The sequence below is a fragment of the Meles meles genome, chromosome 8 (genome assembly GCF_922984935.1).
Source record: "Meles meles chromosome 8, mMelMel3.1 paternal haplotype, whole genome shotgun sequence".
NCBI classification, from domain to species: Eukaryota; Metazoa; Chordata; class Mammalia; order Carnivora; family Mustelidae; genus Meles; species Meles meles.
This window is the reverse complement of record NC_060073.1, coordinates 26,162,921-26,170,115: the sequence shown is the minus strand read 5'-3', so window position 1 is coordinate 26,170,115 and position 7,195 is coordinate 26,162,921. Positions and strand designations below refer to the sequence as shown.

The window sequence follows — 7,195 nt, the reverse complement described above, 5'->3', positions numbered from 1 at the left end:
CAGGAGACAGCACATGTATTTAAATTAAAAAATCATAAGTAATGGATATTTTACCTACTAATCGATAGTCACATTAAAGGTAATTATGATGATATCTCAAGAAATAAATTATTGAGGGTTGGAATAGTTGAAGAAGCATTCGAGGATGAGGTTATAATTTGAAATTTTAAGAAAGGACAGAATTTAATAGGCATTCCATGTGGGATTTACTTTATAACCAACAATCTGTAATACAAATGCAAATGCTAATTAAAGAATAAATAAGTATACTTATTTATTCGTTCAGTGAAATAAATAATATTATAAATCTCAAATTCAGGAAAGGAGATGATTGAAATAGTTAAGGTGGAGAAGACAAAGTGATTGCAGAGAAGCATGCAGAATTGGAGATTATGTTTCTTGTTTGAATGATACAATGCACACAGTTTCAAGGGCCTTGTGGGAATTTGGACCAAAGTCACTAAACTGAAATTATAACAGAATAAAATATGGGTGGTTGTAGAAAATCCTTTAGACTTTAAATTTGGGGAATTAATTTAAAAATATATATAAGCAATGCTAACCCCTTTACTGGGAAAGATTTTGCATGTAGCCCCTTGATTTGTAATTTCCCTTGTATCCGGTAAGTGAAAGAGGTATTTGTGTATACAACCACCACCCAGTCAAGATGTACAACTTTCCCATCACGCTAGAGAATTTCCTTGTAACTTTTGGAAAATTAGCATCACTCCCTTCATATAAGGATACAACTCTTCTGACTTACATCACTAATAATGGGCTTTGCCATGTTAGCAGGGTTGCTCTTTGTTTATTCTTACCCAGTACTATGTTGTGTAACTTCACAGTGACATATTTATCCATTTTTCTACTCATGAATATCAAGATTTTTATGAGTAGGAGATGGTATCTAGACAATTAATATCAAAATTCATATAAAAATAAACAAGAAGCATTTTTCATCGAAATCCTGTAATTGTAAAGCAACAAGGAGAGATTCATGCTGCCATGACATAAGTAAATATCAAGAAGCTCCATTAATTAAAAAGTATGTAATTAATGTGAACCAACACAGGTTAATGAATCAGAATATAAAGCTCAGGGAAGATCCTAGAACATAGAAAATTTAACTTATAATTTAGTCTGCTAATCAGTAAGAAAAGTTGGATTATTCCATAAATGATTTTGGAAGGAATGAATAGCCATAAATCTAGTAATAAATAAAGTTGATTGCAAAACTCATCCTTTGTAAAAGAGTAAGTTCCAAGTAGCACAAGATTGAAATTGTATGTTTAATGTATTTTCTAACCACAACAATAAATACTCTACAGCCAGGAAGACATAAATAGGCACTTCAAAGAAAGGAAATACAAATGCTTGATATCTATAGATCCCTATCTATCTATGATTAACTACTGTAGTAAGACAAATGCAAAGGTATCATCTTTCACCTATTGGATTTGCAGAAATCAAGGAGTTTCATACTACATTGAACTGGTAAGGGTATGGAAACAAGACATGATTAGAGGGCAAGTTTGATAATATCTATCAAAATCCAAAATGTATTTTACCCAGTAATTTTCTTTCCTAAATCCTAGAGATTTAAAAACCTGAAATGATAAAAGTAAAATATTTTTTTCTCCCTTCCTCTTTGTGATAGAAAAAAAAATTCTGAAAGCCCTAAACATTCTTTAATAGGACACTGGCTAAATAAGTTACAGTGTATCCATAAAGCAGAATACTGTACTGTTAGAGAACATAATGAGAAAGTTCTGCATGTACTAATTGGGAATGTTCTCTAAGATAAAGGATTAAATGCAAATATAAGGACAAATGTAGTATATCTAATATGTTGCCATTTGTGTAAAGGGGAAAATGATACAAATGTTATTTCATATGAGTAAATACTCTGGAAGAATACAAGAAATTTCAAATTTCTTATTTGAATATTTGAATATTTGAAATATTCAAATTTCAAATAACATTGACTAACTCTAGCAAAGGGGCCTGAGTTTTCACATATACTTTTGTATTCTTCACATTTTGAATCGTATGAATGAGTTACTTCAAAAAATTAAGTAATTATTTTTTATAAGTAGAAAGTCATGGGGCGCCTGAGTGGCACAGTGGGTTAAAGCCTTCGGCTTAGGTCATGATCCCAGGGTCCTGGGATCGAGCCCCACATCGGGCTCTCTGCTCGGTAGGGAGCCTGCGTCCCTTCCTCTCTATGTCTGCCTCTCTGCCTCCTGTGATCTCTCTCTCTCTCTGTCAAATAAATAAATAAATAAAATCTTAAAAAAAAAAGAAAGTCATGATAAAGCTTTGTAAACTATAAAACACTATGCAAATGTAGGAGTTTGTTTCATATTATATTGCCATTAGGCACTACCTAGCTATGAACATTTTTTTAATGATTAGGCAATAGAAATTTTAAATTACATTTATTATGGAAACTATAAATGCTCTTTGTAAGATGTGGGAAGACATAAGGCTAATAACTTTAGTATACAAAGAACTCTGCAAATTGCCAAAAAAGATTCAAACATATAAAAAGACAATTTATAAAGGAGGAAATGAAAATGAGTAATAAACATATGAACAGATACTCAACCCCACCAGTAGACTAGATAATAAATACCTCAGCAATGATAGAATCCTTTTTGCCCTTTAAAATGACAACAATTATAAAGATTAATAACATTGAGTGCTAATAATAAGTATGCAGTGAAACAGGTAGTCTCGTGAATTACTGGAGGAAATTTGAATTGCTATTACATATTAGGACACTGAATAAACTGGTCAGAAGGAAAGTTTCTCCCTTCCTTCTTCCCTCCCTCCCTGCATTCCTTCTTTCCTTCTTTCTTTCTTCCTTTCTTTTCTTTCTTTCTTTCTTTCTTTCTTTCTTTCTTTCTTTCTTTCTTTCTTTCTTTCTGCTGGAGAGGTAATATATTCATATAATTGACATACTTCAAAATTCCAAACATATAAAGGATGGATATTGAGATGTTTTCCTGGCAATACTGTCCCTTAGTATCCTCCCATTTCTCTGGCTTAAGGTAACTAATGTCATCATTGCCTTCTGAATTTTTCCAGAGGTATATGTATGTAAATGTATATGTATAATATATACATATGCATGTATGCATATCTATATCTATAATACATAATATCTATATATCTATAATACATAAATATCTATAATATATATATTATAAATATATAAATTTAATATTTATGTATCATATATTCATGTACATAGTATTAACTCCCTTTCTTATACTTATCATAGCATATTACACACATCATTTACAATTTTTATTTTTCACTTGTTGACGTTAGGTTGTTTTTTTTTTTTTTTGGTGGTGGTGGTGTGGGGGTGGCTGCATGTTCCAATGTGTGAAAGTGCCATAATTTATTTGCTATTGTCTTTTGTGAAAATTTGGGTTCTTTACAATCTGCTCCTGTTTTGAACAACATCACACTGAATAAATGTACACATATTTAATTTCAAAAAGGAAAAAGGGAGAAAGCAAAAATTTACATTAGAAAAGTGATCAGGGACATAAACACAGATAAATACAAAAAATAAGAATTATAGGATAATTCTTTGCTCAATTTACATTAATAGATTTTAATACTTTAAAAATTGATATACTGGAATAGGTAAAATGCTGAAACTGACCCAATATAGAAAAATCTATCCAATTACCAAAGGATAATCAAACTGATATTTTAACAATTTCCCATTATCTTCACTCACTACTTCAACTTTCAAATCCATCCTCTGCCAAAATAAATTTTTAAAAATGCCTGAAAGATTTCATGAGAGAATGCTTACAAGTTTTTCAGTGAATGGATAATTCTGAATTTACTTAATCTATTCCAAGGGTTGTCAGGAGAATCATAACTACACAACCTAAATTTAACAGTATGAAAAGATATGATATGAGAGCAAAATCATATACCATTCATCTGCTTATTAAACAATATTATAGGGTATTACATGTAAATACTGCACATATATATTGATTATATTAAAATATGCTCAGAAAGAGTTTCCCAGCAATTCATGATAATAGGTACCTACATTAAAGGAACTTAGAGGGGAAAGGGGGTGATGGTTTTACTTCCAATGTTTCATTTATTTAAAAATGATTTGAAATATACATATAGTTCAATTCCTAGATGCAAAGTGCCCCCAAATGTGCATTCATGTCCACTGTAAACATATTAAAAGAATAGTCATAGCAACCTCAGTGTTTAAAAAAAAAAACTTGAAAACAACCTGTCTACCAAAGGACAATGATTACACATTTTATTGCATTTAATATGGAATCATTATAATTGTTTATCATTAAATGAATGTATGCATTATTATACACAACATACATGAATTCCACAAACTTTTGTTTTTGTTTTTGTTTTGTTTTTTAGGTGGTTGACATCTTTATTGCTTTGGTGGTAGGGAGCAGGTGTTCAGGAGCTCTGGGTGGGACCCACCACTTCCTCTTAGCTTCACAGGCTTCTGGTTGGACAGGATGGCTCTGGCCATGTGCAGATCTGGACTGTTCTTGCTCTTGTGAGTCATGTCCTGGTTGCTGCAGAGGGTGGCCTGGGTGTTCTTGCCATTGTGGTCCACTTTTAAGAGGTGGCAGGCTTTGTATGGCCAGATCTCTGTTTCTTCACCACCACTACAACTTTGCCTTCCTTCCGCAGCAGGCTCCACACCCACAGTCTTGTGCTGGAGCAGCCTATTCTAGCAGAAAGAGTTTTGTGCCTTCAGGTTAGTGGGCTCTTTGCTCTATGTCTGCTTGTTCCTCTTGATCAGGAAATTGGAGCAGTGCCAGGGGACCATCCATTGTACATGGGTAGATATAGCTGCCGCTCCTCTTGCTTGGGTGGCTGGAGGCAGAAAGAGCCACAAATATATTTTTGATGAAAGAAGTCCAATAAAAAGTAATATGAAATGTAGGGTTCCATTTATATAAATGTTAAAATAGATAAAAATATCTCTGTTGTTAGTAGTCAGTTGTTAATCTCAGCTGGGAGTATCTTGATGGAAGCAGACAGAGGGGTTAATGTAGTATTGCTTGATTTATTTCTGGTTACACGCAAGTGAATATAATTTGTCAAAATTAATCAGGCTGTACTCATGCTTCATGTTCTAGTCTGTATGTGACTTACATTTAGTATAAAATATACCTTTGTTAGATTGATCTGAAGCAAATATGCAAACTAGATATTCAATGTGAGTTGTAGAATCCCAGGTGTGTATATGATTTTTAATAGTGCCTAATATTAAGTAAGTTACTTTTATTCTCATCTATGAAACATTGACTACTGCAGACATTTCCCTCTCACTGTAATCATGTAGCAAACAGAATAAAATATATGGAACAACTAGTTTCAGACATTGGATGATAGGCACTGAATTTCTATGATGCTTGGAATAAGGGAAGCCTTTAAGGTAAGTCCTGAAATTGTCCCAGCTTACCAAAGAGAATGAGTTTCCAGATCACATCACAGGGAGTGAGATTCCCCAAAGACTCCAGGTCTCAGTGACTTACAGAAGGTTGCCATTTAGGGAGGGAGAAGTGGATAGAATTCATGATGCTGAATACAGATGAATACAGAAAGATAGGAGCTTAAGAAAGAGAGAGAGAGAGAGAGAGAGAGACTAACCGATCTTCAGAGAACTCCCTTAAGTTTTTGGCAGAGTATTGAATAGCACATATAAGAAAGGAACATCCCCAAAGTAAGTTAAAAAAACAGTGGAAAGCAATAAACTGGACAATGTCCAGGGCTCACACAAGGGGAGAAACAGTTCATGTTTCTATCAACCAGATTAGATAAACTTCAAAACATATTAAATATGTATAAATATATAGATATATTAAATATACATAAAATAGTCAATATATCAGAGGATATAATCTTTAGAAGAGTTTCATTTTACTAGTGGGCCTATATTAGGATTGGAATGAAGGTTATTTTGGACATACCATAATAAGGCTTAAATACAAGTCTTAGAGTAATCAAACTGATCTTCAAGTAACTTAACGGTGTGTTAGAACAAAGGTCATCACTCTTTAAAGGACTATGACAACATAAACACTTAATGTAAATTTGTAATGTCCATTATTCAACTAGAAATTTCAAGCCATGCATAGAAACAGGGAACCATCATACATAATCAAGAGAAATATAAATCAACAGAAACAGACCAGAAATGAGAAAAATGATGGCACTAGAATGCTGTAACTTCATAATAGTTGTTTTAAGCCTTAGAGTATACTCAAGCATGAAAAGAAAAGCATGAACTTTATCAGAGAAAAAGAGCTATAAAACTGGAAATTAGACTGATAAAAAAGTTTATTTCTTAAGTGAAAAATATGCTAAAGAGAGTTAGCAAAAAATTGAAAGCCACATAAAAGATCAATATAATTGAAAATAATAATAAAATTATAAAAAATAAAACACAGAGAAAGATATTTAAGAATAATTAACAGGGAGCACCTGGGTGGCTCAGTCATTATGTGTCTGTCTTTGGTTCTGGTCGTGGTCTCAGGGCCCTGGGATGGAGCACTGCATCGGGCACCCTGCTCTGTGGGGAGCCTGCTTCTCTCTCTCCCACTCCCCTTGTTAGTGTTCCCTCTCTCGCTGTGTCTCTCTCTGTCAAATAAATAAATAAAATCTTTAAAGAAAAGAATAATTAATGGAATAAAGAGCTATAAAACATTTTTAACTCTAACAGTTGAATCATTTTGTTCCAGAAGGTATAAAAGGTGGAGAGAATATATAAGAAAATAATAACAGGAAGTTATCCAAATTTCTTTAAATTATATCCAAACCTCAAGCATAAAACACTACAGTAGAACACATTCTTATCAAACTGCTGAAAACCATCAATAAAAAGAAAGTTTATAACTAAGACCAAAAAGCCACTTGACATACAAGACTAATAAAAAAAAAATTAAAAAGCAAACAGAAGTTGATAAAAAACATAACCCAGATATAAAAGTCTTAAAAAATACATAGTTTTAGAAACAAACATAAGTTAATATTTTAAAAAAGCATTAAAATTAGTGAGTGAATTAAAACAGAAAACCACAAGAACTTGCATAAATACCACACAGATAATTTTACAAGCTTTTTTAGAAATAATTTTTAGAAATAATTGTTCCAATCTTATATAAGT

At 32.4% G+C, this 7,195-nt stretch overlaps 1 pseudogene; it reads right to left on the bottom strand.

Moving 5' to 3' along the window:
- Positions 1–4,638: 4,638 nt before the first annotated feature.
- The window catches only part of LOC123948672, a 55,732-nt pseudogene continuing 53,175 nt past the window's right edge, over positions 4,639–7,195 (bottom strand).